Below are 19,653 nucleotides of genomic sequence, written 5' to 3'. Positions count from 1 at the left end.
CTGCAACTTCCGCCTCCCGGGTTCAAGCAATTCTCCTGCTTCAGCGTCCCGAGTAGAGTAGCTGGGATTACAGGTGCCCACCACCACACCTGGCTAATGTTTTTTCTTTTTCTTTTCTTTCTTTTTTTTTATTTTTTTTATTTTTAGTAGAGATGGGGGTTTCACCATGTTGGCCACGCTGGTCTGGAACTCCTGGCCTCAGGTGATGAGCCCACCTCAGCATCCCAAAGTGCTGGGATTACAGGCATAAGCCACTGTGCCTGGTCGTAAATTCTTATCTTAAGGTGGAGTGCCAATATAAGAAAGGAAGTATAGGACAAAGCTGAAGGTTTCCAAGCTGTTGAAGGTTTATGAAAGATTAATCTCGTGAAAAGAATTTTGTTTGGCTGGGCGTGGTGGCTCACACCTGTAATCCCATCACTTTGGGAGGCCAAGGAGGGTGGATTACCTGAGGTCAGGAGTTCTAGACCAGGCTGACCAACATGGTGAAACTAAAAATACAAAAATCAGCCAGGCATGGTGGCACACGCCTCTAGTCCCAGCTACTCAGGAGGCTGAGGCAGGAGAATTGCTTGAACCTGGGAGGCAGAAGTTGCAGTGAGCCAAGATCGTACCACTGCACTCCAGCCTGGTTAACAGAGCAAGACCCCGTCTCCAAAAAAAAAAAAAAAAAATGTTTCATGGAAATCTTATACTGTGTGGTCAATGCTGGCTGAGATTAGATGAATTAATTTGTTTACTAGGTTTTATTAACATTAGCTTTAGGGCTGAACTCAGTAACTCACACCTGTAATGCCAGCACTTTGGGAGGCCAATATGGGAGGCTCCCTTGAGGCTAGGAGTTCGAGACCAGCCTGGGCAACATAGTGAGCCCCTGTCTCTACTACAAATATATATATATAAAAATTAGCCAGGCTTGGTGATGCACAACTATGGTCCCAGCTGCTCCAAAGGCTGACGATATTGGAGGATCACCTGAGCCTGGGAGGTCAAGGCTGCAGTGAGCCAAATTCACACCCCTGCACTCCAGCCTGGGCAACAGAGTGAGACCCTTTCTCAAAAACATAATTAGCTTTAGCATGAATAATATACTGACACAAAGATAGAATTTGGTTTTCTCTTTGAATATGATTTTCATATGATATTAATAAGAGGTTGATGTGGTGGCTCACGCCTAGAATCCCAGCACTTTGGGAGGCCAAGGCCGGTGGATCACTGAAGGTCAGGAATTCGAGACCAGCCTGGCCAACTTGGTGAGACCCCATCTCTATTAAAAATACAAAAATTAGCCAGGCATGGTGGCGGGTGCCTGTCGTTCCAGCTACTTGGGAGGCTGAGGCAGGAGAATCACTTGAACCTGGGAGGTGAAGGTTGCAGTGAGCCAAGATCATGCCACTGCACTCCAGCCTGGGTGATAGAGGGAGACTCCATCTCAAAAAAAAAAAAAAAAAAAAGAGAGAGATAATAGGCCGGGCGTGGGGCTGACACCTGTAATCCCAGCACTTTGGGAGGCCAAGGCAGGTGGATCACCTGAGGTCAGGAGTTCGAGACCTGCCTGGCTAACATGGCAAAACTCCATCTCTACTAAAAATACAAAATGTAGCCAGGAGTGGTGGCATGTGCCTGTAATCCCAGCTACTCAGGAGACTGAAGCAGGAGAATCTTTTGAACCTGGGAGGTGGAGGTTGCAGTGGGCCGAGATCACGCCACTGAACGCCAGCCTGGGTGACAGAGTGAGACTCTGTCTCAAAAACAAGGCGGGGGGGTGGGTAATAAAAGATTTTTGTTCATCTTTTGCATAAATTGCAAAAAAAAAAAAAAGAGGGAAAGACAGATTCTAGTAGTCTCATGCTATCTTTATTAGGTTTTTTGTTATTGTTGTTTAAATCAACAATTTTTAGTGTTGTTTTAAATAAACATTGTTGATTAATTGGTTTTTTTAAATGTTTTTATTTCCATAGGTTATTGGGGAACAGATGGTGTTTGGTTACATGAGTAAGTTCTTTAATAGTGATCTGTGAGATTTTGGTGCACCCATCACCCAAGCAGCACACACTGAACCCAATTTGTAGTCCTTTATCCCTCACGCCCTTCCCTCCCTGTCCCCCAGGTCCCCAAGGTCTTTTGATTGTTTGGAAAGCTGAGTCTCCTCTCTATCATACAGAAAAATCATACAGAAAACATTGTCAAATAAAAAATGGTGTTTAACTTTCTTTGAGTTATATTTGTATGAATACATTATTAATATGTGTCCCAAAATTATATGAGATTCCTAAAATTCTGATATGTCTTGATATATATTGGCTGACATAATTATGGTTAAATTTTTTTTTTTTTTTTTTTTTTTTTTTTGAGTTGGAGTTTCGCTCTTATTGCCCAGGCTGGAGTGCAGTGGTGTGGTCTCGGCTCACTGCAACTTTTGCCTCCTGGGTTCAAGCGATTCTCCTGCCTCAGCCTCCCGAGTAGCTGGGATTACAGCTGCCCACCACCACGCCCAGCTAATTTTTGTATTTTTAGTAGAGACGGGGTTTCACCATGTTGGCCAGGCTGGTCTTGAACTCCTGACCTCAGGTATCTGCCCCCCCTCGGCCTCCCAAAGTGCTGGCATTATAGGCTTGAGCCTGTAAAATAATAATAGGTCATTTAGCCCAAGTGATAATTCAGTTTAGGCACCCGGCCTAAATTGTTGTATGTCATAGAAATAACCAAATTCCTTGTCAGTTGCATCTTTAACCATGACTTCTCTTTTGTCAGCCACAGACAATTATTATTTTACTTTGATTCTTCTCAAAAAGCAGTTTAAATTCATTAAAAGGACACTGACAAGTACTCTTGGATATGGGTTTCTTTTTTCTTTCTTTTTTTTAGATGGAGTCTCGCTCTGTCGCCAGGCTAGAGTGCAGGGACACGATCTTGGCTCACTGCAGCCACTGCCTCCCGGGTTCGAGCGATTCTCCTGCCTCAGACTCCCTAGTAGCTGGGAGTACAGGTGCGCACCACCACACCCAGCTAATTTTTGTATTTTTAGTGGAGACAGGGTTTCACCATGCTGTCTAGGACGGTCTTGATCTCTTCACCTCGTGATCTGCCCGTCTTGGCCTCCCAAAGTGCTAGTTTACAGGTGTGAGCCACCACGCCCTGCCGGATATGGGTTTCTGATAACTTTGGAGATCATATCACTGGACTAAGTAAAAACTTTCAGAACTCTAATAAACTGATGCGTTCACGAAGATTGCTAACCCAACATCCAGAAGAACGAGAATTCATTGCGTGGGACTGACCTGATAGAGGACTGGAATGATTTTTATGACTTTGTGTTAAAAACATTGCTGATTCTTTTTATATTTGTTTTCCAGAGTCAATAAAACTTTTTTCTTTTGAGCTATTTATAGCTTATAGCAATTAGGTAAAACATAACTTTGGGAACAAAATTGAAACAATTGTCTTTCTCTCTACCTCGTTTCTCTAAAATCTGGAAACTACGAGTATTGTATTTTATGGCAATCTAGTTATTTGTAGTTCAATAAGAATCTGTTTTATGTAACAGGACCCAGTCGAGACACTAGTTATTTTACCAAGGCTTTCACTCTCATAGCATATTTTCAGATATGATGAGACTGCTTTGAGGAATTGAGATTTTGACTTTACAAAGCCAATTAAAAACCCCTTTGAAAAACTGGCCTGGTGGCTGGGCGCGGTGGCTCAAGCCTGTAATCCCAGCACTTTGGGAGGCCGAGGCAGGCGGATCACAAGGTCAGGAGATCGAGACCATCCTGGCTAACACGGTGAAACCCCGTCTCTACTAAAAAAAACACAAAAAACTAGCCGGGCGAGATGGCGGGCGCCTGTAGTCCCAGCTACTCGGGAGGCTGAGCCAGGAGAATGGCGTGAACCCGGGAGGCGGAGCTTGCAGTGAGCCGAGATCGTGCCACTGCACTCCAGCCTGGGCGACAGAGCGAGACTCCGTCTCAAAAAAAAAAAAAAAAGAAAAGAAAAACTGGCCTGGTACCTTGTATACACAGTTCCCTTTCAAGGTTTCTGTTCTTGCAGCAAGTAAAGAATGTTACTTTCTGGCCTGGTGCAGTAACTCATGTCTGTAATCCCAGCACTTTGGGAGACTGAAGTGGGCAGATCACTTGAGGTCAGGAGTTCAAGACCAGCCTGGCCAACATGGCAAAGCCCTGTCTCTACTAAAAATACAAAAATTAGCTGGGTGTGGTGGCGCATGCCTGTAATCCCAGCTACTCAGAAGGCTGAGGCACGAGAATTGCTGGAACCTAGGAGGTGGAGGTTGCAGTGAGCTAAGATTATACCACTGCACTCCAGCCTGGATAACAGACCGAGACTCTGTCTCAAAAAAAAAAAAGTCACTTTCTGATTGGCCCAAGAACATCAAGATGTTTTGGAGACCTTGAGAAGAGTGGAGTTCACCCGGCTGGTACAGGTATTACAGGTACAGTCTAATGGTGAATCCTTGGCTTGGTTTCTTAGCCTTGAGGCTTTTAAGAGTCTAATTTGAAATTCCTTATGAAGGGTTCAGCAAAGCCAACCTGAAGCAGCCTATACGGCTGATCACTATTCTTGCACTTTATGCAAATAATCAGCCCAAATATAATACTAAAACTTATTTTGCAAGTGAATTAGTCCTAGTAAGATTTATTTTGGTAAAAATGGGGACTGCAGAGAGGGAAGAGTTACGTTTCAGAAGAAAACCATAGCACACCTGTTATTCGATTCTAACCCTGCCCATTGTTTTGAGTTATTATCATTTTCCTTTTGGACTGAATCTCCAATTGAATAGGTTTTTTTTTACTATGTATCTCTCGTTGTTTTACTTCTTCTGAGAAAACCAAAAGTATGAAATTCTGATGACTGCAGATGAGTCAACAAGCGACATCAGTTATATAAATTAGAGGCTAGACTGAGGACTGTTCCGGAACAAACCTTCCCAGGGCTGCATTATGAAGGATGTCGATCACTCTCGCCTAAGCAGAGATCGGTCATCAATGCTTTCATGGGAAGGTTGTTGATCCACAGTGGGGAGATGAGGGAAGAAAAGTAGCTCGGAGCAGTCTGAGCGATGTCAGGTATGCAAGCCGCAAAAGACGGGAGTACAGACCTCAGTCCTGCTGCCCGCACATCCATGCCTAGGGGTAGTTGTTTAAAGCCATTTTGTTCCTAACTAGCTGCTTTAGCCTTTATCTTCATGTTCCTGGAATTTGTGATACAAAGAACAACGTATAATCAATCAATAGTTTATGTTGTTTTAATGTAAATTCTTGATAAACAACTCAGAAACCGCCTCTTCTTTGTCTTTAAAACTTCACTTGTAACTGCTGCTTATCAGACTGTATGTTCAGGGCAACTTGAATCTACACTGCCCGGCTGCCACCCCCAAGCCTGGCCCAAACAATCTCTTTACTTATATTAATTATGCTTCAGCTTCTTCCTTTTAGGTCACCATGTCAAAGAGGCATATTTTGGGGTGGCATATTCTGATCTACACAATCATCTGGGCAGGAGTGTGTTCAGTTCCCATCACCTCTGAGCGCACCCGAACTGTCTTTTGCTTGTCCCCTCACCTTGGCATGACGGCATAGGAGCTGGCCCTTCCCCCACTCCATTCATTGCCCTTTAAGAATTACTGTAGGCCGGGCGCCGTGGCTCACGCCTGTAATACCAGCACTCTAGGAGGCTGAGATGGGCGGATCACAAGGTCAGGAGATCAAGACCATCTTGGCTAAAACGGTGAAACCCTGTCTCTACTAAAAATACAAAAAATTAGCCAGGAGTGGTGGCGGGCCCCTGTAGTCCCAGCTACTCAGGAGGCTGAGGCAGGAGAATGGCGGGAACCCGGGAGGCGGAGCTTGCAGTGAGCCAAAGCCGAGATCCCGCCACTGCACTCCAGCCTGGGCCACAGAGTGACACTCCCTCTCAAAAAAAAAAAAAAAAGAATTATTGTATGTGGCAGGGCGTGGTGGCTCATGCCTGTAATCCCAGCACTTTGAGAGGCTGAAGTGGGTGGATCACCTGAGGTGAGGCGTTCGAAACCAGCCTGGCCAACATGGCGAAACTACATCTCTACTAAAAATACAAAAATTAGCTTCTTCTCCAAGAGAACACCAAATGGCGGATGACGCCGGTGCAGTGGGGGGGCCCGGAGGCCCTGGGGGCCCTGGGATGGGGAACCGCGGTGGCTTCCGCGGAGGTTTTGGCAGTGGCATCCGGGGCCGCGGTCGCGGCCGTGGACGGGCCGGGGCAGAGGCCGCGGAGCTCGCGGAGGCAAGGCCGAGGATAAGGAGTGGATGCCCGTCACCAAGCTGGGCCGCTTGGTCAAGGACATGAAGATCAAGTCCCTGGAGGAGATCTACCTCTTCTCTTTGCCCATTAAGGAATCTGAGATCATTGACTTTTTCTTGGGGGCCTCTCTCAAAGACGAGGTTTTGAAGATGATGCCGGTGCAGAAGCAGACCCGTGCTGGCCAGCGCACCAGGTTCAAGGCCTTTGTTGCTATCGGGGACTACAATGGCCACGTCGGCCTGGGTGTTAAGTGCTCCAAGGAGGTGGCCGCTGCCATCCGTGGGGCCATCATCCTGGCCAAACTCTCCATTGTCCCGGTGCGCAGAGGCTACTGGGGGAACAAGATGGGCAAGCCCCACACCGTCCCTTGCAAGGTGACGGGCCGATGCGGCTCTGTGCTGGTGTGCCTCATCCCTGCACCCAGGGGCACTGGCATCGTCTCAGCGCCTGTGCCCAAGAAGCTGCTCATGATGGCTGGTGTTGATGACTGCTACACCTCAGCCCGGGGCTGCACTGCCACCCTGGGCAACTTCGCCAAGGCCACCTTTGATGCCATCTCTAAGACCTACAGCTACCTGACCCCTGACCTCTGGAAGGAGACTGTGTTTACCAAGTCTCCCTATCAGGAATTCACTGACCACCTTGTCAAGACCCACACCAGAGTCTCCGTGCAGCGGACCCAGGCTCCAGCTGTGGCTACAACATAGGGTTTTTATACAAGAAAAATAAAGTGAATTAAGCCTGTTAAAAAAAAATAAAATAAAAAAATAAAAGTAAAAATAAAAATACAAAAATTAGCCAGTCGTCGTGGTGGGTGCCTGTAATCCCAGCTACTCAGGAGGCTGAGGCAGGAGAATTGCTAGAACCCAGGAAGCAGAGATTGCAGTGAGCCAAGATGGCACCACTGCACTCCCGCCTGGGCAACAGAGCGAGACTCCATCAAAAGAAAGAAAGAAAGAGAGAAAGAGAAAAAGAGAGGAAAGAGAGGAAAGAAAAGAAAAGAAAGAAAGAATTGCTGTATGTTTTATTTGCTCCTTCTCTCTTCTCCACTGGGTGCTTCCTCCTTGTATGTATGTAGGCTGTCGACGCCTCCAGCCTCCTGGTATAATGCACAAGGCCAGGCCTACAGACAGATTGGGAGGGTAGAAACTACAAGCCCTAACTCAGGTTATCACTTATATAGATGGTGAAAGGAAAAGCAGGCAAAGATGCTAGCTCCCTATGGCCCTCACACCAGGCAATGCTGAAGCAAAAGGGGTCAGCTGACTGCAGTGCCAGTGGTGGCACATGCTGTTGCTGGAGAGCTGCTGCCATGCGGCCACTAGTTTACCACCTGCAACTGTGCCCTATGTGAGGGAGGGAAAGGGAGGAAGGCCCATACACCACCAGAACCTGTTGAACTAAAAGGAAAGGGCTGAGGCATAAAATAGAATGTAAAGTGGTTACGTGAGCCGAAGTGAGGAGGGCTGCCCGGGACACAGTTTCAGGCTGCCTTGGGGAGTGCACCATCAGAACTTTGTTACAAACAGGCTTTTATTTATTTATTTATTTATTTATTTATTTATATTGTTGTTGTTGTCATTGTTGTTGTTTTGAGACAGAGTCTCACTCTGTTGCCCTGGCTGGAATACAGCAGCACGATCTTCGCTCACTGCAACCTCCATCTCCCGGGTTCAGTTCAAGCGATTATCGTGCCTCAGCCTCCCAAGTAGCTGGGATTACAGGAGCGCGCCACCAGGCCCGGCCAGTTTGTGTGTTTTTAGTAGACATGGGGCTTCATCACGCTGACCAGGTTGGTCTTGAACTCCTGACCTCAAGAGATCTGCTGGCCACGGCCTCCCAGAGTGCTGGGATGACAGGGGTGAGCCACCGAGCGCGGCCTACATTTTTTTGTGGTTGTTTTTATCTTTTTAGTTTAGTTTTTTATTTTTCTTTCTTCTTTCTTTGTTTTTCTCCTTTTTTAGTTTTATTTCTTTGTGTTTGTATTTTTTTCACAAGTAGATTTTTAAAGGCAAAAGGCACAAGGAGTGGGCTGATACAAGGTCGTCTGCCAGGACTCCTCACTGGAGGGCGGGGTGGCACTGGATGCTGATTGGCTCCACGTTGCTGAGCTATGGCATTTGAGGGAGGGTGCCAGTGTAGGGCATTTTATGGCTACTTGGCATCACTGAATCTGGAGCCCACATAGCAAGTGGCTTCAAGAGGAAATTATTTACTCAAGGAGGAGTGAGAGGCAAGTTCTGCCACATTTTCAATGTTTCTCTGGGCCTGATCTTTTAAAGGTGCTCACATTCCTCAGATTAAACGTTTTCTTTTTCTTTCTCAAACCCGAGAAGTGATGGGAAATGATCTCGTGCCATCCTCTCAGGAAGGAAGGAGTCAGGCAGAAAACGGTCTTGCAGCTTCTCACAAGCCCCCCATGACCCCGTGCTCCCAGAGTATCACAGGCTGATCAGATTAAATCCAGACTCACCTTCCACTGCAATTCAAGCCTGGCTTCTGTGGCCCCTGTGGGTAGGAACCAGGTCCCCAGGGCACTATTCCCCTGCACAAACCACTCCACACGTTTCCTGAACCTTTCTCTGGCTGTAATGGGCTGAACTGTGCGCCTCCTTCCCCAATTCATATGTTGAAATAGTAACCGCCAAAGCCTCAGAATGGGGCTATATTTTGAGATAGGGCCTTGAAAGAGATAATTAAGTTAAAATGAGGTCGTAAGGGTGTTCCCCAATCCAATACTACTGCTGTCCTTATAAGAAGAGGGGATTAGGGCCAGGCACAGGGGCCCACTCCTGTAATCCCAGCACTTCGGGAGGCTGAGGCTGGTGGATCACTTGAGGTCAGGAATTGGAGACCGGCCTGGCCAACATGGTGAAACCCCATCTGTACTAAAAATACAAAATTAGCCAGGCGTGGTGGTGTATGCCTGTAGTCCCAGCTACTCCAGAGGCTGAGGCAGGAGGATGGCTTGAACCTGGGAGGCAGAGGTTGCAGTGAGCTGAGATCACACCACTGCACTCCAGCGTGGGCGACAGAGAGCACTCACAGCGGGGCAACCAGGTGAGGACGGGGCAAGAAGGCAGCCACCTACAAGCCAAGGAGAGAAGCTTCGGAAAAAACAACCCTGCTGACATCTTGACGCTGGACTTCCAGCCTCCAGAATTATGAGAAAATAAATGTCAGTTGTTTAAGGCACCTATTTGTGGTACTTTGTTATGGGGGCTTCCGCAAATTAATACACTGACAGACTGGCATTTAACTGCATTTCATTTTGTCTCTCTTATCGCTAGGTCATTCCATCCTCACGACACCAAGAGGCACCTCCTCAGCAGCCCAGCGCCCAGCCTCCTCCATGCAAAGATGCCCTTCTATGGTTGTCTCTGTGTAGCTCCTGCCAGGCCTGTGCATCTGCAGATGCTCTCAGGCCACCCGGGGTCGCCTAGTGAAGGTTGGGGCAGCCGCAGACAGATCCTCAGGTCTGGCCTAGAGATGTGAATTTTCCTTTTTTTTTTTTTTTTTTTTTTTTTTTTGAGACGGAGTCTGGCTCTGTCGCCCAGGCTGGAGTGCAGTGGCCGGATCTCAGCTCACTGCAAGCTCCGCCTCCCGGGTTCACGCCATTCTCCTGCCTCAGCCTCCGGAGTAGCTGGGACTACAGGCGCCCGCCACCGCGCCCGGCTAGTTTTTTGTATTTTTTAGTAGAGACGGGGTTTCACCGTGTTAGCCAGGATGGTCTCGATCTCCTGACCTCGTGATCTGCCCGTCTCAGCCTCCCAAAGTGCTGGGATTACAGGCTTGAGCCACCGCGCCCGGCCAAGATGTGAATTTTCAGACACCTGTTGCCATTCACAGCTGCTCAGGCTAGTCCCAGAGTACCCCGGGTCTGGGCTTGCAGGTAAAATACAGGATGCCCTGCTGAAGTTCAATGTTAGATAAACAAGAAATAATGTTCTAATATAAGTAAGTCCTAAATGATGTTGCACAGACGTGTGTGTGTGTATGTATAATTTTTTTTGAGACAAAGGCTCACTCTGTTGCCCAGGCTGGAGTGCAGTGGCACCATCTTGACTCACTGCAACCTCTGCCTCCTGGGTTCAAGTGATTCTTGTGCCTCAGCCTCCAAATAGCTGAGACTACAGACAGGCGTGCACCACCACAACTCGCTACTTCTTGTATTTTTGGTAGAGACGGGGTTTTACCATGTGGGCCAGGCTGGTCTTGAACTCCTGGCCTCAAGTGATCTGCCTCCCTTGGCCTCCCAAGTGCTGGGATTACAGGCGTGAGCCATTGCTCCCGGCCAGCCTACTTAAAAAGTATTTGTTTACCTGAAATTCCAGTTTAACTGAGCATCCTGTATTTTTAGTTGTTACCCTACCAGGGCCGTGAGGAGAGTAGGAGAGCACCTCCTCAATAAGACACCTTGCGGGGTGGGGGGTTTCCTGCACATCCCTCAGAAGATCTCCTGGACCAAGAGCTGCCCGGAAGCCAGAGAGCTCTCCACGTTCCCTAAACCTGAGCAGCGGTGGCCTCTTCTCAGGCCACCCTGTCCTAGCACAGAAACTCAGCACAGCACGGAGACCCGGAGTCTCCAAAACGGAGAAGAGTTCACCTTATAAAATAACGTGCTGTGAGAACTTTCATTCCTCTTCCCCAGGATTCTAAAGAAGTGGCAGCAGATTTGGTCACAGCTCATGGTACCCCAAATCCAGGGAAAAAAAAAAATAGTACAACTGAGAACTAAGCTTTGGGTCATTCAGACCCAATTCTGAATTAGCAGTACGGCCTTGTGTGAGTGGTAGACCCACTCTAAACCCCAGTTGTCCCATCAGAACACGGGATTCCTATTCCTGCCGTTCTTATGGTGTCATTGTGAGGAGTGAATGAGACGGGACACGTAAGGGCTAAAGACCGCGCCTGGCACCAAGCCCGTGCTCGATCGTTGGTGGCTGCCACAGCCATGGATTCCCCTCCGTTTTTGCCCTGCTCACATCTGCTCCAAACACTCCCCAGCCTGTGTGGGTTCTCGTACATGAGCCCCAGCAGTGCCTTTGCTTCTGAAAGCCTAGAGGTAATGACTTGCTGGGCGAGCTCAAACTCCTGGAAGCTCTCCCAGGAAAACTTGGGACGCGAAGATGTGCCCTAGAAGGGAACAGATGGCTTCTGTTTTTGTGTGTGGTATGGACGGCAAAAGGTCAGTGAGCTCTGTAGGAGACAGCACGGTGCCAAGGGGACCCATGTCACCTTCTTCACCTCTGCCTTGCTCACCTCTGCCCCTGTCTCAGACACCTGCTGACATATGACCAGGTGCGGATGGAGCAGTGCCAGCCACGCCCTGGGATGAGGAGATCAAGCTGGTGCTCAGCCCCAGCAAGGTGGGGTCAGTAACATCCCTATACGTGAATGGGGACACATTTGTAAGCAGAGATATGAAGTGAGAGAATGAGATCACCCACAGTGACATCTGCCACCACCCGGGTGACTGGGCCAAACGTAGGCTGTGGAATTGGAACATAATATTTGTGTTTAGATATTGACTGCATTCTAATATATAGACTTTGCAAGGTAAACATTTCAAAATCATTCTTTATTACGAGAACCAAATGTTTTCTCCAGATATTTTGAAATAAACTTTTGATGAAATAAATGCATCCTAGGAAAGGCCTTGCTCCCATGATAGGAAAGTAAATTCTAGGCCGGGTGCGGTGGCTCAAGCCTGTAATCCCAGCACTTTGGGAGGCCGAGGCGGGTGGATCACGAGGTCAGGAGATCGAGACTATCCTGGCTAACATGGTGAAACCCCGTCTCTACTAAAAATACAAAAAAACTAGCCGGGCGTGGTGGCGGGCGCCTGTAGTCTCAGCTACTTGGGAGGCTGAGGCAGGAGAATGGCGGGAACCCGGGAGGCGGAGCTTGCAGTGAGCCGAGATCACGCCACTGCACTCCAGCCTGGGAGACACAGCGAGACTCCGTCTCAAAAAAAAAAAAAAAAGAAAGTAAATTCTATATCCAAGGACATTGGGTAACTACAGCCTTGAATGTTCATATGCTATGATAATGACGATTGTGAGGGAGCCACATTCTGTCTTCTTTACTGTGAGCAGGTAGATCCTTTCATCAGTATGTCAAGGCTACTGAAATGTTATAAATGTTAGTGTAGCTCGATGTCAGACAGGGGACAGGGTCTTTGCTTGGAAGCCTCTCAAATCCAGGGCCTGTGGAACGCCAAAGCATTCCCTCTGAGATTGCGATGAATCTTTTGTCTCCTAATTCCCCTTTCTTTTCCCTTTTTCTTTTTCTTTTTTTTTTTTTTTTCTTTTTTTTTTTTAGGCGGAGTTTTGCTCTTGTTGCCCAGGCTGGAGTGCAGTGGCACAAACTCGGCTCACCACAAACTCCGCCTCCCAGGTTCAAACGATTCTCCTGCCTCAGCCTCCCAGGTAGCTGGGATTACAGGCACCCGCCCCTACACCCGGCTAATTTTGTATTTTTAGTAGAGACGGGGTTTCGCAATGTTGGTCAGGCTGGTCTCGAACTCCTGACCTCAAGTGATCCACCTGCCTCCACCTCCCAAATGCTGGGATTACAGGCATGAGCCACCATGCCCAGCCTCTTTTTTCTTTTTTTTTTTGTTTTGAGATGGAGTCTCACTCTGTCACCCAGGCTGGAATACAGTGGGCAATCTTGGCTCACTGCAACCTCCACCTCCCAAGTTCAAGCGATCCTCCTGTCTCAGCCTCCCAAGTAACTGAGATTACAGGCACACCACCATGACTGGCTAATTTTTTTGTATATTTACTAGAGATGAGATTTCACCATGTTGGCTAGGCTGGTCTCGAACACCTGACCTCAAATGATCCCCCTGCCTCAGCCTCCCAAAGTACTGGGTTTACAGGCATAAGCCACTGTGCCTGGCCCTCATTCCCTTTCTGTGTGATCTCTCCACCTCCTCTCTGACTTTCACAGGACCCTCTCCCACAGGAAGCATGAAATATTTTGAAATTCATACACTGTCATCAAGATTTTGGAGGGAGTAGCCAGGCAGTGGCTGGCTCATGCCTGTAATCCCAACATTTTGAGAGGCCAAGGCAAGAGGATCACTTGAGCCTAGGAGTTTGAGGCCAGCCTGGGCAACATAACAAGACCCTGTCTCTATTTAAAAAAAGGATTTTGGAAGTGGCAATGGATAAGGGGCTCACACCACAAAAATGTAAACCATTTCCCAAAGAACAACAAACATGGTTCCCAAGGTATTCTCTACCTCTGTGGAGCCCTGGAGGCCAAACCCCAGCCTCTCTCACTCTTCCTATCTCCTTTTTTTTTTTTTTTTTTTTTTTTTTTTGAGACGGAGTCTTGCTCTGTCGCCCAGGCTGGAGTGCAGTGGCGCGATCTTGGCTCACTGCAAGCTCTGCCTCCCAGGTTCACGCCATTCTCCTGCCTCAGCCTAGGGAGTAGCTGGAATTACAGGGGCCCACCATCACGCCCAGCTAATTTTTGTATTTTTAATAGAGATGGGGTTTCCCCATGTTGGCCATGCTGGTCTCAAACTGCTGACATCATGATCCACCCGCCTCAGCCTCCTAAAGTGCTAGGATTACGGGCGTGAGCCACTGCACGGTCTCCTATCTCCATTTTTTAAAGAGATGAGGTCATGCTCTGTCACCCAGGCTGGAGTGCAGTGGTGCAATCCTAGCTCACTGTAGCCTTAAACTCCTGGGCTCAGGTGATCCTCCTGCCTCAGCCTCCCAAGTAGCTAGGACTACAGGTGCATACCACCACACCTGGCTAACTTGGTTTTTTTCTCTTTTTTTTTTTTTTGAGACAGGGTCTCGCTCTGTCATCCAGGCTGGAGTGCAATGGCGTGATCTTGGTTCACTACAACTGCCTCCCAGGTTCAAGCGATTCTCCTGCCTCAGCCTCCCGAGTAGCTGGGACTACAGGCACACACCACAATGCCTGGCTAATTTTTGTATTTTTAGTAGACATGGGGTTTTACCACGTTGGCCAGGCTAGTCTCAAACTCCTGACCTCGTGATCTGCCTGCCTTGGCCTCCCAAAATGCTGGGATTACAGGCATGAGCTACCGTGCACGGCCAATGTTTTATTTTTTATTTTTTGTAGAGAAGGGGTCTCACTATGTTGCCCAGACTGGTTTACTTTTTATTTTTTGTAGTGACAGGGCTCACTATGTTGTCCAGGCTGGTCTCAAACTCCTGGGCTCAAGGGATCCTCCTGCCTCAGCCTCCCAAAGCATTGGGATTGAAGGTGTGAGCCACTGCACCTGGCCACCAACTTCTTTTAATCCTGCTACTTCTCCTTTCTCCTCTTTCAGGATTAAAATAAAATTAGTCCTTTTCCCTTGTTCATGGCAAAGGAGTTTTCCCTTTCTACGGATTTTTTTGACACTTGTAGGCTGACTTCAGGCTTTTACCTCCCTGAAGCATGCTTGGTATTTTCGTAGAGATACATATTTCTACCTAAGAAGGATTCTTTTGCACCTCCTTACATTAAGTATGTTTCTATTGTTATAATGTAGACCTTTGCAGGATTACCTCCCTGTAAGATCACAGGTGGTGGGTGGATGAATGAGGAAGAGGGGAGACATATTCTTGAGTCAGCATCGTTAGAACTACCACCACCACAACCACCATCATCACTTCCATTCATTAACTCTTGCTGGTGGTTTTTTTATTTATTATTATTATTTTTTTTTTTGAGACGGAGTCTCGCTCTGTCACCCAGGCTGGAGTGCAGTGGCCGGATCTCAGCTCACTGCAAGCTCCGCCTCCCGAGTTCACGCCATTCTCCTGCCTCAGCCTCCCGAGTAGCTGGGACTACAGGCGCCTGCCACCTCGCCCGGCTAGTTTTTTGTATTTTTTAATAGAGATGGGGTTTCACCATGTTAACCAGGATGGTCTCGATCTCCCGACCTCGTGATCCGCCCGTCTCGGCCTCCCAAAGTGCTGGGATTACAGGCTTGAGCCACCGCGCCCGGCCTTGTTTTATTTTTTGAGATGAAATCTCGCTCCTGTCCCCCAGGCTGGAGTGCAGTGGCACGATCTCGGCTCACTGCAACCTCTGCTTCCCAGGTTCAAGCGATTCCCCTGCCTCAGCCTCTGGAGTAGCGGGGACTACAGGTGCCCGCCACCACGCCTTGCTAACTTTTTGTATTTTAGTAGAGGTGGGGTTTCACCATGTTGGCCAGGATGGTCTTAATCTCCTGACCTCATGATCCACCTGCCTTGGCCTCCCAAAGTGCTGGCATTACGGGCGTGAGCCACCACTCCTGGCCAACTCTTGCGGTTTTAAGTAATGTAAGGGCATTGCGTACATGATCTCATTTCAGCCTCACAACAGGCCTATGAGATAGGTAGAAAGAAACTCCCATTTCACAAGTGAGGACACTAAACAACCAATTACCACTTAATTCTCTACAGCTGAGCAGAGACGACAGGCTAGCCTGGAGAGGCTTGTGGCTAGAACCCTGCCTGGTGGATCAACTGGGAATTTGACTTGCCCTCCTGGATGGACAACTAGAAACCACCAGGCAGGGGTAGGTAGAAGGAGGTCTGGAAGATTTCAATCAGGCACAGATATGGGATTTTTGTTTATTTTTGGGTTTTCTTTTTTTTTTTTTTTTTTTTGAGATGGCGTCTCGCTCTGTTGCGCAGGCTGGAGTGCAGTGGCGCCATCTCACTGCAACCTCCACTTCCTGTGCTCAAGCAATTCTCCTGCCTCGGCCTTCTGAGTAGCTGGACTACAGGCGCCCGCCACTACCCCCAGCTAATTTTTTGTATTTTTAGTAGAGACGGGCTTTCACCATGTTGGCCACGCTGGTCTCAAACTCCTGACCTCATGATTCGCCCGCCTCGGCCTCCCAAAGTGCTGGGATTACAGGCGTGAGCCACCATGCCGGGTCATCTTTTTAACAGTAGTATTTTGAAATTTTCAATAGTTTGGGGGGTACAGGTGAGTTTTGGGTTACATGGATGAGTTCTACAGTGTGAATTCTGAGGTGTCGGTGCCTCCACACCTGAGCAGTGTACCCTGAACCCAATGTGTAGTCTCTTATCCCTCAACCCCCTTGTCACCTCCCCCTTCCCCAAGTCCCCAAAGTTCGTTATAGGGACAAAGTTTTAAATGCAAACTGTACAGCTCGTATCCAGATAAGGTAATGGGAGAGCAAATCTAGAGAGAGTTTCTGAAAGAAAGAGAAAATTCAGAGGGGAGGAGGCTGGGAAGACACAGCCACCCTCCATTGCCTCTGCCCTTTGCCCTGAGTTCTCCCCCCAGAACTTTGAGGTCATAACAACCAATACCACAAGTGGGCCCTGTCAGTTTACTGATTTAGATAAATTGGCTGTGAAATGGTAAGTCTGAATACGGACTTGGTATTAGATGCCACTGTATTAGGGTTCTCAAGAGGGACAGAACTAATAGGATATATATACACACACACACACCATATATATATGTAAATATATATAAAAACATATATAAAAATATATCTATATAAAGAGGAGCTTATTAAGTATTAACTCACATGATCACAAGGTCCCACAATAGGCCGTCTGCAGGCTGAGGAGCAAGGAAGCCAGTCCGAGTCACAAAGCTGAAGAACTTGGAGTCTGATGTTCAAGGGCAGGGAGCATCCAGCCTGGGAGAAAGATGTGGGCTCCAGGCTAGGCCAGTCTAGTCCAAGGACAGCCGTGAGGCTCTTGGTATAGCTGTGACTACGAAGCAGCAAAGCAGGTGACACAGCCCACACAACACCAAGGCCCTTGGTGCCTTTTGTGGATAACTAGGCCAGAGCCTTTTCTGTCAAAGTCAAGTGGAGAATTCGGGCAATGCGCCGTGTGAGTCTGTCGGCAAAATCTCAAAGTTCTTGAGGTGTGCACTGAAGGGGTCCCACCCTGAGGTTGCTGGGCAGAAAATCCAGGTGATTCAAATAAACTGGGGCTGAGCCCTCAATGGCTAGGATAAGTGGTTCACTCCAGACTCTGCTTTGTTCAAAAGGGACTTGGGCCAAAGGCTGCATTTATTTTGGCAAATGTTTTATTTAAGAAAGCCCAACACATTCCTTACTGAACACTCAACAGTCAACACAGCCTCAGAAAAACATATGTGGGCAAGTAATGTTGTATCTGAAAAGAAAGAAAAGCTTCAATCTCTGTGGTTTAGATAACGGCAGCTAAAATGTTAGAACCAGGTTTTCAGAACTTTCCCACCAATGGAGATGGGGCTAGATGGTGGATTTTGGAAGAGGCAGCCTAGTCATGGCTTTCTTTTGCAGCTCGGTGCCTGTTCATCCCCCTAGAACTGCCCCAGGCCTTCAGCCTCCCTATTAAATGACCCCCCCTCCTCTCAGGCCAGAGGGTAGAACCCAAACTGTGTCAGAGAAATTCTGTCTCCCAGGGCCAGGCTTGGTAGCTTCTGCCTGTAATCCCAGCACTTTGGGAGGTCAAGATGGGAGGATTGCTTGAGGCCAGTTTGAGACCAGCCTGGGCAATATAGTGAGACCCTGTCTCTATTTTTTCTTTAAAAAGATTTTTAAAAAAGAAACAATTTTGTCATCCAGGAGCTTGGAATAGGGACAGAGATTCTGGCTAGGTAGCTGTGGGTGCAGAAGCTGGAAAGCTGTGTTGATTCAGGGGTGAAGGCACCATCATGCCCACCATTGTGCCTGCCACTGTACCCAAGCTGTATAGATGTGTGGAGGGTTCTATGTAAAATGCAGAGGTGTCTATCCCTTCAATACACTCACACTGTTTCAAGCAAGAAATATGAAATATTCATTTTATTGAACAGAACAGACTACTTTTTTTTTTTTTTTTTTTCCAGACAAGATCTCATTCTCTCTCCTAGGCTCACTGAAATCTCAAACTCCTGGGCTCATGCAATCCTCCCGCCTCAGCTGCCCAAGTAGCTGCTGGGACTACAGGTGCATACTACTATGCCCTGCTAATTTAAAAAAAAAAAAATTTTTTTTTTTTTTTTAGAGATGAAGTCTCACTATATTGCCCAGGCTGGTCTGGAACTCCTGGACTCAAGTGGTCCTCCCACCTCAGCCTTCCAAAGTGCTTGGGGTTACAGGTGTGAGCCACCATGCCCAGCTGAGACTAAGATTTTTCAGCTCACATGTGAACCAGTTTCTCAAGGTCATTTAGGAACTCACTAGAAAATCCAACTGGAACTTGGATTTCTCCAATCCAAGGTTGCTTACACCCTATGAATGAGAACCGCTTCCTCCCTGAGGAGTACCACACATAACGTCACCTCAATCACCAGATAATGTGAATTTAAATGTCCGACAGTGCTAAGTGCCGAGCATATTGTCACCTGAACGATCTAGAGGCTTATCAGAACAGCCGGCATTCAGCAGAGAATTGCCAGCCCTGAAATCACTGCACCCAGCGGACCTTTAGAATTATGTATATTTTAGGTGATGAATGTTATCTTCAGCTCTATTTTTAGCTTTCCCAGCCTACAAAAGCATTTACAAGAACAGAGAAAATCTCTGTGACAAAATCTATTAAGTGTGAATTGCTCACCTGGTATCTCAGAGACAGAAACAGCACAAGTTCTCAGGTTGCACTTTGAAAAACATTTCTGGAAAGTAGCACAAATAGATTTTAAAATTTTTACCTCTTCATAGTAGAATACTTAACACCCTTTGTAACTGGAACATTCCTCAAGGTCTGCAAATTAAATCATTAGCACTGCGTCTTTTCAGGCAGGAAGCTGCTGAGAAGCTGAAAAAATAAGACTTGGTTTTCTTTGACATCCAGATTTTAAAACTACCACAGGAATTGTTTCCACAAAAAAGTATGGGGTTGGTACCTGGAATTTCTATAAGGAATGCAAAGCGTTCATATTTCCATGCAACGTGACAGCATCCATCTCACAGCCGGACACTTCACGTGGGAGTCTCCTTAAACGCAACATTACCTTCCACTCCAGCAACATTCACAGAGATAATCCATCCACAGAAGTCAACCACGAGAGGTCAGAATTCAGGGAAATAAACTGCAATTAGAAGGTTCCCTGAGGGTCAGGCATGGTGGCTCACACCTGTAATCCCAGCACTTTGGGAGGCCAAGGCGGGTGGATTACCTGAGGTCAGGAGTTTGAGACCAGCCTGGCCAACATGGTGAAACCCCATCTCTACTAAAAATACAAAAAATTAACTGGGACTGAGGGTGGGGGCCTGTAATCCCAGCTACTAGGAGGCTGAGGCAGGAGAATCACTTGAACCCAGGAGGCAGAGATTGCAGTGAGCCAAGAACGTGCCACTGCACTCCAGCCTGGGCAACAAGAAGGAGAAACTCCTAAGATGCAGGCTGGACACGGTGGCTCACACCT

General features: G+C 47.7%; 1 protein-coding gene and 1 pseudogene across 2 annotated transcripts in view; one reads left to right on the top strand and one right to left on the bottom strand.

The window, feature by feature from the left end:
• C1H1orf202 (chromosome 1 C1orf202 homolog) overlaps positions 1-19,126 on the bottom strand; it is a 65,646-nt gene extending 46,520 nt beyond the window's left edge. The window contains exons 1-2 of one of the 2 annotated variants that reach the window (XR_006697579.2): positions 18,937-19,126; positions 16,835-17,435 (exon numbers count right to left, since the gene is read on the bottom strand). The gene's annotated coding sequence lies outside the window, so the exon portion shown is untranslated. Of the gene's footprint in view, positions 1-16,834; positions 17,436-18,936 lie in introns of those variants that run through there. The other variant, XM_045390991.2, reaches the window with a different exon arrangement.
• LOC102129097 (small ribosomal subunit protein uS5 pseudogene) lies at positions 6,112-7,030 on the top strand (annotated as a pseudogene).
• Positions 19,127-19,653: the final 527 nt, after the last annotated feature.

The sequence above is a fragment of the Macaca fascicularis genome, chromosome 1 (genome assembly GCF_037993035.2).
Source record: "Macaca fascicularis isolate 582-1 chromosome 1, T2T-MFA8v1.1".
Lineage (NCBI taxonomy): Eukaryota > Metazoa > Chordata > Mammalia > Primates > Cercopithecidae > Macaca > Macaca fascicularis.
The sequence above is the reverse complement of the archived record's forward strand: the minus strand, read 5'-3'. Positions and strand labels throughout refer to the sequence as shown.